At 37.2% G+C, this 18237-nt stretch overlaps 1 pseudogene; it reads right to left on the reverse strand.

Moving 5' to 3' along the window:
* Positions 1 to 567: 567 nt before the first annotated feature.
* LOC149177081 (subtilisin-like protease SBT3 pseudogene) lies at positions 568 to 16035 on the reverse strand (annotated as a pseudogene).
* Positions 16036 to 18237: the final 2202 nt, after the last annotated feature.

Consider the following 18237-nt stretch of genomic DNA (forward strand, 5'->3'; position numbering starts at 1 on the left):
GCTGGAAATAGATTCAGCACCATCAAAAACGTGTAGTACACCTAAAATTTGAAGTTTAACAACTATAACTTGGATTTACAAATATCTTTGCCAAATTTTCTCTAAATATGACCGGGTGATATGGTGAAGGCAAGCCATAAAAACTATGGTATAAGGTATTGAATACGGTTTAACAGTGCTGGACGGGACCTCGAGTCGACCGTGAATCCCCTAGCAACTTCACCATACATGCATGGGCATGCAACGGGACAACGCTCCGGCTCGGAAAGGACTCCAGCCTCCACCGGGAAACACTGACGCGACGTGATATTGCCGGCAGTCAAAGTACCTCGAATTTATTATCAGCAAATTCCCATTTATATTCCCCACTTCCGGACGCCATTTGAATTTGATATATATTCCCCACTTCCGGACGCCATTTGAATTTGATATTTGTTTTACCGCTTTGTTTTGAAATTTGTTGTTCGGCCTTGTTATCCGACGGCATGCTCTCCTTCGCCCACTTGCGGCATGCTCTCGTTCATCCATGGAATTTCAGGTTTGAGTTAGTGTTGACCTTGTACATGGCTAGCCGTGCCCGAGGCGCCGTGCCCGAGGCGCCATGCCTTTGGCCGTGCCCGTTGCGTAGCCAACATAATCAACGTCGGGCACAAAGTTTCCTGCGGCCGTGGACGAGGTGTGGGAACCGTGGCCCTTAAAATCTCGGGTGGAATTGTAATCGTGGATCGGATCTATGTGGCCACCACTTGCCAGGAATCCTTTATTGAAGTAACGAGCTCCAATGAGTTTTCTGTTGCAGAGCGAGCTATTAAAGGCAGTTCCTGCCTGGCATTGGCCTTTCCAACGGGCCAGTACCTCGCCCATTGCGGTGTCTCTGAAGCTTTGGCTCTCGGGCCAGATGCCAGTGTCTAGAAGTCCGATGATCATATCTGAACTGTTGCCGAAGTGTGATTGGGGCCATATGCCAGATTTTTCATCGAGGTCGAGGATGTTGAAAGAATATGTGGTAAGCCACTTTCCCGCCGTGTCCGGGTAACTTGAGATGTGACCTCGCGTTTCCTTCAGGGCGTCCAGCTCTGATTGGGTTAACTTGGCGCTGAACCCCTGCATGACTGTGTCATAAAAATACAGTAGGGCTTCTTGTTTCTTCTTTGTTGTGAGGGATGAAAGGATGGAATTATACCAGTGCTCATGAGAGGAAAACACAGTGGGCATCTGAGATTTATCCATGTGGACTATGTGAATCTTCCCATTGTCCACTGCTGCTGCAGCAACGACCGCTGATATGAAACATATGAACATTAATTATGCTTTCATTATGCAGGATTTTAAGCTCTCACACAAATAATTGCTACTTGCAAATTCTGTGTACTCAGGGCATAGGAATTAACCAAGAGCACCAACAACTCACTCTGGACAATCCTGCAGAGTATTCGTTCGTTTTCTCTGATAAGAAGAATTAGACGCAGACAAGTAAGAAACGTGAAGATTGAAGAATGAATAAATGCTAACCCTTTAAGCTGATACTGCCACACTCAAGGGCATGCACGGCGTTGCTTTATTTTATTCTTTAAATTTCACACTTCTACCTCATCTGAACTTTTACCTTTAACCCAATTCCACCCGAGCTTTCATATTCCGCATTTTGAAGTCATCCCTACCCATATTAACATTTTATAACATATTTGACGTTTACCCCACTTCCACCTCAATTTTCATATTCCAAATTTTCAACTCGTCCCTACGTATATGACATTTATACGGCAATCACACACTTTCACCCTCCAACTTAATTTCTTATTTTTTCACTCTCCAACTTAATTTCTTATTTTTTTACCTATATCTATTTTTATATGCATATTTTAGGTCTCCAAAGTAATTCCTTATTCTCTTAAAATATGTTTTTTTATGATTAAATTCAAATTACAAATTTGAATTTACATCCATTTCAAAATGCACCTCATCTAGTTCCTCTTTACTTATATCTAATTTAAAATACACATTTTCACTCTCCAGCGTATTTTATGATTAAATTCAAGATACAATTTTGAATTTACATCAATTTCAAAATGCAACTCATCTAGTTCCTCTTTACTTATATCTATTTTAAAATACACATTTTCACTCTCAAGCCTATTTTATGATTAAATTCAAGTTACAATTTTGAATTTACATCCACTTCTCAATATCCTTCATCCATTTCCTGTTTACTTACATCCATTATAAAATGCATATTTTCATTCTCCAACCTAATTTCTCATTATAATAAAATACATACTTTATCCATTATAAAATGCATACTTTCATTCTCCAACCTAATTTCTCATTATCATAAAATATGATTAAATTTAACGTAAAAATTCACTAAAGTGAAGTGAGGATAAAATATACTTTAACTACTAATAATCAATACATATTTATCTTACCTTTTTTAATCTACAGATGAAAATGAAAGTGTAGGTACTACACTTTGGGTTGGAGTTGAAAGTGCTTCTAAAACATATCTCACATTGACTCCACCTCCACTTTATACACATTTTTACTTTCATTTTAGTAACACCTTACCTACATAAATTAATGTTCAACCAATTTTCTCATTAGTAAACATGGCTAGAATGGACCTCTATTGAGAGTGGTCATGTTTTATATGTTTGAAACAAATTCAACAATATAACATATCCATGAAAGCTTCCATGCATTTAGATCCACATATATCCTCGTGAGCAATCAATTTGATGGTTCACTATGCACTCTTGAATCTCTTCCTTAATCAAATATAATTTTCTAGCCATAGCAATCCATGACACTAGTAAAATGTTATATCTTGAATAAACTTTAAGGTCATCATCTCCCATCCTTGATTAGCACTATGGCATGTCCAAATATCTCCTCCTTGGGTAAATTATGGAGATGGGGTTAACAAAATTTCCTCTTTTAATAATCAACTCAAAGCTCATTTCTAACATCACCAACATCTTTTGCTTATCGAGAGTTTTCCAATTATATAACTTTTATCTCAAGCTAAACTCTGAGCACAACATTATGCATACTTGAAGATTGTCCTCCAAAGCCACATCAACATCTATACTTCTTATGCATACTTGAAGATTATCCTCTAAAGGGCTTATGAGACTTCTTCCTTCTATGCCATATTTTTATGCAACTTTCAATGAAACAAATCAACTAATTCGGTGAGGAAGATATCCTTATAACTGATAGGCTTTAGTGATTTTGATGAGTAATTCCCTTCAATGTTGTTTTGTTTATGGAATCCTTACTAGTGTCGGGCTTAGGCAACTTTTTCCCTCTAAGCCATTTTTCTATGCAATTTTAGATGAAATAAATCAACTAATTAGTGAAAAAAATATCCTTATAATTCAGAGATTTTGGTGATGCCCATTTTCGACAAAGAGAGTAAGATATTTGAAAATTATTTATTTTTTATATTATAATGATTATAAATAATACCTAATAAATTTATAGAATTAAAATGATCAATTTGTATAGATTTTAGTAAAAATTTTAAGAAACTAAAAACTCAAATAAAAGACTACCATATCATTGCCAAGTATCCAACCCTCTTCCATAATATATAAGGATAGGGCATTATAGTGTTTGTTTGGAGGATAAATTGGATTTGTTTACACTAATTAATTAGAATTTTTTTAATTTTTTAATTCTTTAATATTGTTTTTTTGTTGGTAATTGGGTCATTTCATGTTAGTATTAGATATGTTTTATTTCATTAGCTACAATTATTATTATAGGTGTCATTGTGAACATAAGATTTTATATTTACATTTACTTTATATTTTCACAAACTTATTAAATAAACTGTTATATATATAATTTGTTAAAAAAATTAAATGAAGTTACAAATTTTAAATATTGAGGTTTTAAACCTTTGATGGGGGTAGCACATCGAGAAGATTAAGGGCCAAAGGAGGGGATTCACCACCTCACGTCCTAGCTTGGTAATTAAAGAATGATGGTTTGGCATTTGGGAAACATGCAGAAGGGCTTGTCCTCCATGTCCATTTCAATGCAGGTAGTTATCATGGTAATGGTTACTTGTGTGGATTTGTGTATGAGGTTTTAGGAGAGTAGATGGAAGGATGTATGTTGGTGTAAAGGAACTGTTGAAATTTCTAAGTATTACCTGTTAGAAATTTAATCTGTATTCTTGGTTTATTTTGCCTACTTTTTTAATTACTGACAAGTTATTTAACCATATAAACACTGAAATAAACACAATACAATCTAAACCATCTACAGATCAACAGTTGAAAGAAATAGACAAACACACAAGGGACACCATTTTTTTTGGACAATCGTCCCCAGAAAAACCCAACTTAGGAAAACCGATGCAGTAGTTCTAAGGGTTTTATTATTAAGCAGTTTTTCTTAAGTACACTAGGTGCCAAACTTGCCCACTCGATAGAGATAAATAATCTGGCAGTAATACCTCTCTTCAGAAGTAGATATTCTGAAAGTCTGCCCCACGAAACGCTCTCCAGCACAATCTGAGGCACTGCATCAGCCCTCCTGGCCTCTGCGTTAGCCTGAAACCCTCTGTGTCAGCCCTTTGAGGATCTGCGCAGCCTCTTTGGCCCTCTGCATCACTTCTGTAGCCTTTGGATGGACGACGCAGGCACTTTTGGCCTTTGCTCAGTCACTGTTGGCCTCTGTGTGGCTCCCTCTAGCTCCGCGTCTGCCTCTCTGCTTCTGTGTTAGTCTTCTGGCACTATATCTGCATCTCTGCCTCATACTCACTGCCCCTCATTGCAGCTTCGATCACTGGTTTGATTTCTCTTAGCAAACCCCACTCTAGAAAATCAATTTATATGGTTTCCCATAGACTTCTCATAGGAGAAATGATGACTTCAACTAAATTTGGGTTCCTAAAAGAAGCGAATAGGAAACAATTTAAACTTTAGAACATGACCTTTATTCTATTTTATTTAGATGAAAACAAAAATTATTTGAATTTTTTTAAAACCGATCATAAAGAAACTATGTGACACGAGGAAAGGGTAACCCTTGAGTTAGGAGTGTACTGTGTTGTTAAACAACGATGGGTTAGGATGTATTCGTTTCAAAGATACAATCCTTAGAAACATAAGGAATGACATTCAAGCTAAAAATCATTTCGTATTCTTAGTTGAAATTCAAGGAACATAGCAGTCTTAGATGGAATATTTCTACCAATTGGATTTGTTTAAGTTCCATAAATTCACATGATTACACAATTATCTCCAGAAAACTTTGTCATCATTTTATAATTGATTCATAATAAATGAAGATTCAATCAATGGCATTCCTTAGCATTGTAGTTTCCATTATGATGCTTGGACTCAAGTGATCTTAGAACTATGTTGCTTTATATTTTCAAAATCATACTTGGCTCCATATGAAGTGGCATGTCACTTTTATTTTGATTTCAGATTGGGAATTTGGTAGAGGCATGAGTCATGCATGGGCAAGTGGAAAAGATTTAGAGAAAGATGTGGAAAATGATATCAAGGCATGAGCTCTTACTTTGTATGCAAGTGTTGTGTTTCCCTCCAGTTACTTTAACATAAAGTTTGATTTCAGAAGTAAATATGTTCTTGAATTTGAAATTATGCATCAACATGTTAATCTTGTGTATAGCAGAATCATGAACAAAGTCAGTGGGGTTTTTATTGAGGTTTTGATCAGTTGTAGGCAATTTTTTCAATGAGGATGAAATCCAAACTTCACAGATCATAATCTAATATTTCAAGCAACATGTTGATATTCTTTTCATTTTATATGCAATGTGGAGTTTATTATTTTGGACACAAATAATTACCTTCATTCTCCAAATTAACTTTGAGATGCTTCACTTTGTATATATGTTTTCTGAATAATTGAATTCAATGTTTATTAGATTTCCATTCTTCTTTACTACTCATACCTATGCTACCGCCTTAGGACGTTTCCTTTGCAACATCAGTTGCAATTGCTAGTTAGAGAAAACACACATCTATACAATAATAATTGCATACTCTTCAATAAACAACAAATTTTTAATCCATCATAGGTTTAGAAATTTTAATATTTGAAAAAGAACAAAAACTTTAATTTAGTTCTTGATTACTTTATTTAAAATAATTTGCAGTTATCCATTGAAATTAGAAGATATATATATATTTATTTATTAGCCCTATTGTATAAATTAAATGGATGGTAAGTGTTGATAGGTATTAATCCATGATAAGAATAAAAACAATTACACCAAGAGACATCTCACATTGCTTGATTTTAAAAAAATCATAAAAATTAAGTACATTATAATTTTATTTTAAATTATTTTTATTATATTTTATAAAAATAATGTATGAGTTAAACAAGATTTTTAATCATGTAGATTCACCCCCACTTTACCATGGACATTATTAACTTGTAAATATATTTAGTTGAGCCAATAACATGGCTTATGAATACCACATATCCAGTGTGACACATATTTGATATGACATTTTGTTTAATTAATTAATTTGAGATAAATTAATCAAAAGAGCATAACTAACTTAAAGATAAATCTTAACCTAATAGGAATATTTTAGCATATTCCATGGAAGTTAAATGTCCACCGTCCACTTAATAATCACTAATAACTAAATTTAAATTCTGAAAAGCCTATTGCGAAATAGACATGTCTATTGACATAAATATATATTCTTGGTCAATTGGAGTTATCTTAAATAACTCAGGAAAATAATTGTTATCCTATCCACCCAGATTCTAATCCAAATGACATGTTGAACTTAAATACCTTAAAGAATATTATTATAATAACTTCAAGTAGTTTTCTTAACAAATATTATTAAAATTTTCACATAATTATTATGAAATTTATGTTCAATAAAATAAATTATTTTTTATTATTAAATATTTTTAATAATTTAAGAAAAATATGTAAATAGCACATTAAATTATTTAACATTTTCTTTTTATCATTATAATATTTATTTTTAATTATTGGAGAAATTTAATAATTTAAAAGTTAATTGTAAATAAAATATTGAATTAATTAATCGTGTGATATTTTCCTGTTTTACAACTACATTAATCAAAATTTGATTAAAATTATAAATTATAATAATACCTATTTTAAAAACCTTTTTTGTTTTTTTTGTTTTTTAATCGAAGGATTTTATTCATTCAAAAGTTACATGTGTGGTTGGAGGAGTCCTAAAATTAGTTGGCCTCATTTTTACTAGATTTATTGGCCAACCTATGCATACCTAGGTACATCACAAACTTGCTAAAATACAAAGTTTTACATACATCAACGGACAAAAAATGACAAAACACTAATAAAACTAGCAGAAAACCAACTAACATTAAACTTTATCATGATTTACCAGGACAGGGTGCTCCAAATCCAAGCCATGTGGCTTGAATTCATAGTGCGCATGAACTTCCATATGAGGCAGGCGATAATCCAACTGCTCTAACTGCTCTTGGGTGCATCTCTGCTCCCTCCACAAGCTGACTATTCTTTTGTGCATCACCCAAACCTTCCTTTGAAAATGACTTGAAACATCTAATAATACTTGGTGCTCATCCTACTGAGCTCGATCTAATTGTTTAATCAAATTACATAATTGGTGCAAGAGCCTAGTAACCCCTTCCGAGGAGGGGGTTGTTCCCTCAAAGGGAGATGTGAATGGCATTAACAGGTCAATTGTTTCATCGTGGCTTTGCTCTAAGGACTGTAGATGACCAGGCTCCTCCCTCACTTTCCTACCTCAGCCTCACCAGCCATGCTACAAATGCATTTCTCGAACTTACCACACCTTGTTGAAACTTGCACTAAAAATTCTATCACACCATTGAGATGTAACCTCTAGAGTTTGGATACTCTAATTTCCCTTATCCGAAGCTCCCTCGGAAAACCCCTCCAATTCCAAACAATAATACTTCTGAACCAGCTCCTCACTGCTACTTAGTCCATCACCAGAGACCCAATGACACCACTAACCATGCTACAATGTTAACTCCCACAACACCCAAAATTTTTGAAGATGAATGATCAAGCCAAGGTGATTACCTTGATAACCAAATATCCACCACACTCTCTAAATTCTACCTAGGTACTTAGACCAACATGAATGCCAATAATTCAAGGCACCAAGACACTAACCTAATAGATACACATGAAATGAAACACAACACACGAGTACTAATTAGCAAAAAGTCCAATGTCAAGCTTTTATATTTATAAAGTATACGTATAACCCACAATGTTGTCCTATGTGATCCTCTAGACACAATGAATGCAATGCAGACAATTAATTTTGCAAGGGAGAATCCAACTTTCACCCCAAACCCAACAATTGATTCAACTTTACTATTAATATGTTGATATATGGAATGTTGAATGCAATCTAAACTTTAGAAACCTCATTTCCCCTATGGGCTAAGACTACAAGCACTCCTCGCAGGTTTCCCCACAAGATCTTCACAACACAAATGAGTTAACATGTCCACAAACACATCACCATTTAACTTGTAGTTCTTGTTGATTTGGGGTAGCATGGGATGCTCTCTAACCATGAAACATGGTGGAGAGGGTAAAGCACATGAGATCTCCAAGACCCATAAATGGTTTGGGGAAATTCTGCTCGGTGAAGGAGATATTAAAATAATTAATATTTTTAATTGGTTCCTAAGTCTAAACTTAGGAAAATAAAAATATTAATGGGTATTAATATAAAACTGGGTTAGAAGGTTCTAAATGACATGGATCAAGCCAAATCTAATCTTAGCTATTGATTAGAGATGTAATCTCGGTTGTTTGAGACTCAACAGAAAAAGTATAAGAGGAGGCTTGAAGGTTAGTTGGAGATACACCAGAGTGATCAGTCAGTTTGATTTTCTAGAGCGGGGTTTGCAAAGAGAAATCGAACCAGTGATCAGAGTTGTAACGAGGGGCAGTGAATATGAGGCAGAGAGACACATATAGTGCCAGCAAACCAACGCAGAAGCAGAGAGGCAGACACAGAGCTAGAGGGAGCCACACAGTGGCCAACATTGACTGCGCAGAGGTGAGAAGGGCCTGCGTCATCCACGCAGAGGCTAAAGAAGTGATGCAGAGGGCCAAAGAGGCTGCGCAAAGCCTCAGAGGGATGATGCAAAGGCCAGGAGGGTTGACGCAGTGCTTTAGATTGTGCTAGAGAGGGTTTCGTGGGGCAGAATTTCAAAATATCTGCTTTCGAAGGGAGGTATTACTGCCAGATTATTTATCTCTCTTGGGTGAGCTAGTTTGGCAGTCAGTGTACTCAATAAAAACTGCTTAATAATAAAACCCTTATAGCTACTACACCATTTTTCCCAAGTTGTATTTTTCCAGGGACGATTGTACAAAAATAACGGTGTCCCTTGTGTGTTTGTCTATTTCTTTTAGCTATTGATCTGTAGATGGTTGAGATTGTATTGTGTTTATTTTAGTGTTTATATGGTTAAATAACTTGTTAGTAATTAAACAAGTAGGTGAAATAAAGCAGAGAATACAGATAAAATTTCTAACAGGTAGAACTTAGAAATTTCAACATGGTATCAGAATGTTGCAGATCATAGGAGAGCTAAAGGTACCAGTTGAATCGGAGAATTTGTAGCAGAAACAACTATCATGAGTGACAAAAGTTGTTCCTAATCAGAAAGCAGCAGAGAAGGGGTGACGCAGAGGGCCTACATCATCAGTTCGAGCTAGAGAGAGGCCAACGTAGAGGCAGAGGAAGGTAGAAGAGGCTCACGAGGCACCACGTCATCTTACTCAGCCAGGTAGGAGTGACGTAGTTGGCCAGATGAGAAAATCAGCCTTTCCAGGATTGCGCATAGCCAAGAGGCTCAGTTTCTTCAGTTGCTGGGGCATAGGAAGTTGTGGGTATATTGCAGAGAGTGAATTTGTTAGGGTGTTGTTGGTGTCGAGACAGAACAGTACCTAATGGGATAGAACCAAGGTAGAGGGAGTCGCTACCTAGGCATATTTCTAGCCAAGAAATCTATATTAGTGTTGTAAGAGCATAGTCAAAGAGGTACGATTAGATTGTTGGCAAGAGGATTTCCAGGAGGGAAATAGAGACGCAGAGGGAGTCTAGCAGAGAATTTCTAGGAGGGAAGTAGAGACTCAAAGGGAGTCAAAGAGAGAACTTCCAGGAGGGAAGTAGAGACTCAGAGGAGTCGAAAAAAAGAGTAGAGAGATGGTTATGAATGGACTGAGGGATTAGGATACGCTGGACAGGGTGTCCAACTTTGTCATATGGAAGGTCAGGATCCTGTCTGTTCTAGATAGACATCGCATCAAGGCCTTCGCCTTAAGAACCGTGGCTATCCCAGTCGACCCAGTTGATAACGAAAGGTACGAGGATGCGATGACCAAGGTGAAATGCATAATCCTTGATGGGGTCAAGGATCATTTAGTGCAACATATTACCGAGAAGAATACGACAAAGGAAATGTGGGACACCTTGACGACATTGTATTAGGGAACTTTCGTGCAAAGGAAGATTCTACTAGAGAATCAGTTGCAGTGATACCAGATGCAAAAGGGGGAGCAGATAGATCACTTCCTCAGCAGGTTGCAGGAGATTCAGAACAACTAACTTCCATAGGGGCCACACCAGATCAAGAATTAATGGTGAGGACCACCCTGAACGCAGTCTCCGAGGAGTGGGAGACATTCGTTTAGAGCATTTTGGGCAGAGTGAATCTTCCAGATTAGGAAGAACTGTGGGTAGCTCTTCGCCAAAAAGAGATCAGACGACTGACCAAGGCGGGAAGTAGTGGCAAAGGATCCTAGGTCAAGAAATAGGAGGAAGATGATGTAGCTCTGGCATCTACGGGGCAGCAGGGGAAGAGGAAAAAAATGACCTCCCCAAGATAAAGTGCTTCAATTATGGGGAGGTGGGCCATTATGCAACCCAGTGTCCTAGGAAGAAGAATAAGGGAGAGGCATCTGACTCCCAGGCAACGCTAGCGAAGGCAGAGAAGGAGGTAGAGGATGATGATGATTGTGCCATGAGTGCTCATGTACCTCTAGAGAAGAGGTGGGGTGACATCGAGCTGTAGTCAGGAGGACCACAGGAGATGTGGGGCAGGTTCCTTGAGGTACCCAAAATCTTGGATCATACCTAGCTACAAGATCCCTGAAGTGAGAGTAGCAGGATGGCGGATGTCGGTAGAAGTGAATGCAGATGAAGCGGAAGAGAGTGCTAGAGTGCAGTAGTCCCAGTCAACGCAGAGAGGGTTGTAGCAGTGCGAGAGGCACATAGGAGGTTGCAGCAGTTCAGGATGGCACAGAGAGGTTTGAAACAATGCGAGAGGCACAAAGTTGTTGCAGAAACGTAAAGGAAGAAGAGGGAGCACAAGATAGTAGGAGAGAGAGCTTCAACATCAGGAGGGTTTATAGCCTCACAAGGATGTCAGTAGTTGGGTGGATCAGTCACTTACTTCTCAGTAACTGAGTTGTAGTGTAGCAGTAGTAGTGGTAGTGCTATGGGCAATATGATGCAACATGATGAGAGAGAGTTGCAGTGTAGATGCAATGTTGGGAGGAAGGACCAGCAACATCACAGATGTAGAGGAGCTGTCGTACATATGTATAAATGGTAGTGGTAGGGCCATGGGAAGCAGTACAAGATGCAGCAATGCAGAGGATGTTTGGCAGGAAGGCCTAGCATCAGCACAGGTACAAGTGTGGTATAATCAGGGTGATGCTCAGTGGTGGAGTATTACTAGAACACATTCCTCACTAAGAGGGAGTGTTGATTTGGGGTAGCATTGGATGTGATCTAGCCATGAAAATTGGTGGAGATGCTAAAGCACATGAGATATCCAAGACCCAGAAATGGTTTGGGGAAATTATGCTTAGTGAAGGAGATATTAAAATAATTAATATTTTTAATGGTTTCCTAAGTCTAAACTTAGGAAAATAAAAATATTAATGGGTATTAATATAAAACTGGGTTAGAAGGTTCTAAATGACATGGATTAAGCCAAATCTAATATTAGCCATTGATTAGAGATGTAATCTCGGCCGTTGAAGACTCAACAAAAAAAGTATAAGAGGAGGCTTGAGGGTCAGTTGGAGATACACCAGAGTGATCAGTCAGTTCGACTTTCTAGAGCGGGGTTTACTAAGAGAATTTGAACCAGTGATCAGATTTGCAACGAGGGGTAGTGAGTACGAGGCAGAGATGCAGAGATAGTGCCAGAAGACCAGCGTAGAATCAGAGAGGCAGATGCAGAGCCATAGGGAGCGACACAGAGGCCAACAGTGACTGCACAGAGGCCAGAGGTGCCTGCGTCGTCCATCCAGAGGCTACATAAGTGACGCAGAGGGCCAAAGAGGTTGCGCAGATCCTTAGAGGGCTGACACAGAGGGTTTCAGGTTGACGCAGAGGCCAGGAGGGCTGATGCAGTGCTTCAAATTGTGCTGGAGAGGGTTTCGTGGGGCAGACTTTCAAAATATCTGCTTCCAAAGAGAGGTATTACTGCCAGATTATTTACCTCTACCGGGTGGGCAAGTTTGGCACCTAGTGTACTCAAGAAAAGCTTCTTAATAATAAAACCCTCAGAACTACTGCACCGATTTTCCCAAGTTGGGTTTTTCCGGGGACGATTGTCCAAAAAAAACGGTGTCCCTTGTGTGTTTGTCTATTTCTTTCAGCTGTTGATCTGTAGATGGTTGAGATTGTATTGTGTTTATTTCAGTGTTTATATGGTTAAATAACTTGTTAGTAATTAAACAAGTAGGCAAAATAAACCAGAGAATACAGATAAAATTTCTAACATGTAATACTTAGAAATTTCAACAGTTCCTTTACACCGACATACATCCTTCCATCTACTCTCCTAAAACTTCATACACAAATCCACACAAGTAACCATTACCATGATAACTACCCTCATTGAAACGGACATGGAGGACAAGCCCTTTTGCATGTTTCGCAAGTGCCAAAACCATCATTCTTTAATTACCAAGCTAGGACATGAGGTGGTGAATCCCCTCCTTTGGCCTTGAATCTTCTCGATGTGCTACCCCCATCGAAAGTTTAAAATCTCAATATTTAAAATTTGTAACTTCATTAAAAAATTTTAACAAATTATATATATATATATATATATAGATAATCAATTTTTTAACTAATTATTTCTAAATAAATAATTTGAAACTATTAAAATTAAAATTATAAATAGTAAGCACAATTTTTTTTAAATTTCTAAAATCATATATATATAACAGTTTATTTAATAAGTTTGTGAAAATATAAAGTAAATGTAAATATAAAATCTTATGTTGACAATGACACCTATAATAATAATTCTACCTAAAAACATATCTAATACTAACATGAAATGACCCAATTACCAACAAAAAAACATATTAAAAAATAAAAAAATGAAAAAAATTCTACATAATTAGTGTAAACAAATCCAGTTTATCCTCCAAACAAACATTATAATGCCCTATCGTTATATATTATGGAAGAGGGTTGGATACTTGGCAATGATATGGTAGTCTTTTATTTGAGTTTTTAGTTTCTTAAAATTTTTACTAAAATATATACAAATTGATCATTTTAATTTTATAAATTTATTAAGTATCATTTCTAATCATTATAATATAAAAAATAAATAATTTTCAAATATCTTACTCTCCTTGTCGACAATGGGCATCACCAAAACCTCTGAATTATAAGGATTATTTTTTTCACTAATTAGTTGATTTATTTAATCTAAAATTGCATAGAAAAATGGCTTATAGGGAAAAAGTTGCCTAAGCCCGACACTAGTAAGGATTCCATAAACAAGACAACATTGAAGGGAATTACTCATCAAAATCACTAAAGCCTATCAGTTATAAGGATATCTTCCTCACTGAATTAGTTGATTTGTTTCATTGAAAGTTGCATAAAAATATGGCATAGAAGGAAGAAGTCTCATAAGCCCTTTAGAGGATAATCTTCAAGTATGCATAAGAAGTATAGATGTTGATGTGGCTTTGGAGGACAATCTTCAAGTATGCATAATGTTGTGCTCAGAGTTTAGCTTGAGATAAAAGTTATATAATTGGAAAACTCTCGATAAGCAAAAGATGTTGGTGATGTTAGAAATGAGCTTTGAGTTGATTATTAAAAGAGGAAATTTTGTTAACCTCATCTCCATAATTTACCCAAGGAGGAGATATTTGGACATGCCATAGCGCTAATTAAGGATGGGAGATGATGACCTTAAAGTTTATTCAAGATATAGCATTTTACTAGTGTCATGGATTGCTATGGCTACAAAATTATATTTGACTAAGGAATAGATTCAAGAGTGCATAGTGAACCAACAAATTGATTGCTCAAGAGGATATATGTGGATCTAAATGCATGGAAGCTTTCATGGATATGTTATATTGTTGAATTTGTTTCAAACATATAAAACATGACCACTCTCAATAGAGGTCCATTCTAGCAATGTTTACTAATGAGAAAATTGGTTGAACATTAATTTATGTAGGTAAGGTGTTACTAAAATGAAAGTAAAAATGTGTATAAAGTGGAGGTGGAGTCAATGTGAGATATGTTTTAGAAGCACTTTCAACTCCAACCCAAAGTGTAGTACCCACACTTTCATTTTCATCTGTAGATTCAAAATGTGCATCTTAAAAGGTAAGATAAATATGTATTGATTATTAGTAGTTAAAGTATATTTTATCCTCACGTTAAATTTAATCATATTTTATGATAATGAGAAATTAGGTTGGAGAATGAAAGTATGCATTTTATAATGGATAAAGTATGTATTTTATGATAATGAGAAATTAGGTTGGAGAATGAAAATATGCATTTTATAATGGATGTAAGTAAACAAGAAATGGATGAGGGATATTGAGAAGTGGATGTAAATTCAAAATTGTAACTTGAATTTAATCATAAAATAGGCTAGAGTGAAAATGTGTATTTTAAAATAGATATAAGTAAAGAGGAATTAGACGAGATGCATTTTGAAATGGATGTAAATTCAAATTTGTAATTTGAATTTAATCATAAAAAAAACATATTTTAAGAGAATAAGGAATTACGTTGGAGAGCTAAAATATGCATTTAAAAATAGATATAGGTAAAGAGAATAAGAAATTAGGTTGGAGAGTGAAAATATACATTTAAAAATAGATATAGGTAAAGAGAATAAAAAATTAAGTTGGACAGTGAAAATATGCATCTAAAAATAAATATAGGCAAAAAGAAACAAGGTCAAGTGCATTTTGAAGTGGATGTGAATTCAGATTTATAACTTCATTTAATCATAAAATATGTAATTTACAAAAACCATGTAATTTACAAAAACCAGAAATTAGGTTGGAAATGAAAATATACATTTTAAAATGGAACTATCAGCATGCATTTTGAAGTGGATGTAGGTAAAGAGGAATAGGCGTTCTAAGTGAAAGTATGCATTTTAAAGTGAATGTAAGTGAAAAACCTATAGGGTGAAAGTGTGTGACTGCCGTATAAATGTCGTATACATGTCATATACGTAGGGACGAGTTGAAAATTTGGAATATGAAAATTGAGGTGGAAGTGAGGTAAACGTCAAATATGTTATAAAATGTTAATATGGGTATAAAATGTTAATATGGGTAGGGATGACTTCAAAATGCGGAATATAAAAGCTCGGGTGGAATTGGGTTAAAGGTGGAAGTTCAGATGAGGTAGAAGTGTGAAATTTAAAGAATAAAATAAAGCAACGCCGTGCATGCCCATGAGTGTGGCAGTATCAGCTTAAAGGGTTACCATTATTCATTCTTCAATCTTCACGTTTCTTACTTGTCTGCTTCTGATTCTTCTTTTCAGAGAAAACATTCTTCTTATCAGAGAAAACGAACGAATACTCTGCAGGATTGTCCAGAGTGAGTTGTTGGTACTCTTGGTTAATTCCTATGCCCTGAGTACACAGAATTTGCAAGTAGCAATTATTTGTGTGAGAGCTTAAAATCCTGCATAATGAAAGCATAACGAATGTTCATATGTTTCATATCAGCGGTCGTTGCTGCAGCAGCAGTGGACAATGGGAAGAATCACATAGTCCACATGGATAAATCTCAGATGCCCACTTTGTTTTCCTCTCATGAGCACTGGTATAATTCCATCCTTTCATCCCTCACAACAAAGAAGAAACAAGAAGCCCTACTGTATTTTTATGACAAAGTCATGCAGGGGTTCAGCGCCAAGTTAACCCAATCAGAGCTGGACGCCCTGAAGGAAACGCGAGGTCACATCTCAAGTTACCCGGACACGGCGGGAAAGTGGCTTACCCCATATTCTTTCAACATCCTCGCCCTCGATGAAAAATCTGGTATATGGCCCCAATCACACTTCGGCAACAGCTCAGATATGATCATCGGACTTCTAGACACTGGCGTCTGGCCCGAGAGCCAAAGCTTCAGAGACACCGGAATGGGCGAGGTACCGGCCCGTTGGAAAGGCCAATGCCAGGCGGGAACTACCTTTAATAGCTCGCTCTGCAACAGAAAAGTCATTGGAGCTCGTTACTTCAACAAAGGATTCCTGGCAAGTGGTGGGCACATAGATCCGATCCACGATTACAACTCAACCCGAGATTTTGAGGGCCACGGTTCCCACACCTCGTCCACGGCCGCAGGAAACTTTGTGCCCAACGTTGATTATGTTGGCTACGCAACGGGCACGACTGGCCATGTACAAGGTCAACACCAACTCAAACTTGAAACTCCATGGATGAAAGAGAGCATGCCGCAAGTGGGCGAAGGAGAGCATGCCGTCGGATACAAGGCCGAACAACAAATTTCAAAACAAAGCGGGAAAACAAATATCAAATTCAAATGGCGTCCGGAAGTGGGGAATATAAATGGGAATTTGCTGATAATAAATTCGAGGTACTTTGACTGCCGGCAATATCACGTCGCGTCAGTATTTCCCGGTGGAGGCTGGAGTCCACTGTCCTTTCCCAGCCGGAGGGCTGTCCCGTTAGATGCCCATGCATGTATGGTGAAGTTGCTAGGTGATTCACGGTCGACTTGAGGTCCCGTTATAGTACTGTTAAACCGCATTCAATACCCTATAGCATAGTTTTTATGGCTTGCCGTATGGTGAAATTGAAGGCAATTCCTATTTCCACCCCTATTGAAATATAAATGTGCTCTGACATGCGAGGGGAATAGGAGTTGCTTTGCATTTATATTTTCCTCAAAGTTGACTTTGGCATGTTAGCAGCCAGGCAACTCCTATTCCCCTCGCATGTCAGACGCATTTATATTTCAATAGGGGTGGAAATAGGAATTGTCGTGAAATGGTAGCTTCTGCATTCACCCCTACCCATACGGATACTGCCGCCACCTTCGCTTCTGCAAGCGCGGGATCTGACACTAGAATAAGCGAGGGATCCAACACTGGAAACTAGTGCTGATGAAACCTTTGATACTGGAGTAAGCGAGGGATCTGACATTGGCGCAGGGTAAACTAATGCTGATGAAACCCTTGTCACCATTCAGACGATGCTTAATCCGCTGGTTCTAGAACCACATATGGATATTAAACTGGAGTTGCAGGCAATGAGTTTTCTAATGTTACTGATGGTGTTGGATCGGTCAAATGCATTATTAACTGAATCTGCTCGAACGAAGAATCAGGAATAGTCGGAGGGTTTATATTTGTCACTGGTACGCGCCCATGCTAGTTGGGATTTAGGAAACACATCACAGATGTTTTGAATCAACCTTCAGGTTTTTTCTCTCAAACCTTTTCCAAAAATGAGAAGCAAGCTTTAATTTTGAGAATGAATACCCAGAATAAGTTTTCCTGGATAGACCTGCGCTCCAACTGGCACCCAAACAGAGTAATATTATTTGATCCACTCTAAATTGATGGTTTATGGAATGTGTAGCAAGGGGCTATGGTCTGTGAATCACTTCTATAGGCGTGGGATCTGATACTAGAATAGGGTAAACTAGTGCTGATGAAACCTTTGTCCTGGTTCTGGCGGAACATGATTAAACCCTTGTCCCTAGTTTTGGCGGAACACGCAAAGACAACGATATGGAAGTGCAAACCCCAGGGGCCAACCTACCCGATGATCGTTGGGTATGGGCGGTTCTATGACAAGGAGGCTAACAAATATGGCCAAGAGCTTGAGGGGATAGGAGTGAGGAACTTTCTGGGTGGTTATCGATTATCCACA

This window comes from Pinus tabuliformis, chromosome 4_1, assembly GCF_031772625.1.
Source record: "Pinus tabuliformis cultivar Carrire ecotype Pingquan chromosome 4_1, CPIR1, whole genome shotgun sequence".
Taxonomy (NCBI): Eukaryota; Viridiplantae; Streptophyta; class Pinopsida; order Pinales; family Pinaceae; genus Pinus; species Pinus tabuliformis.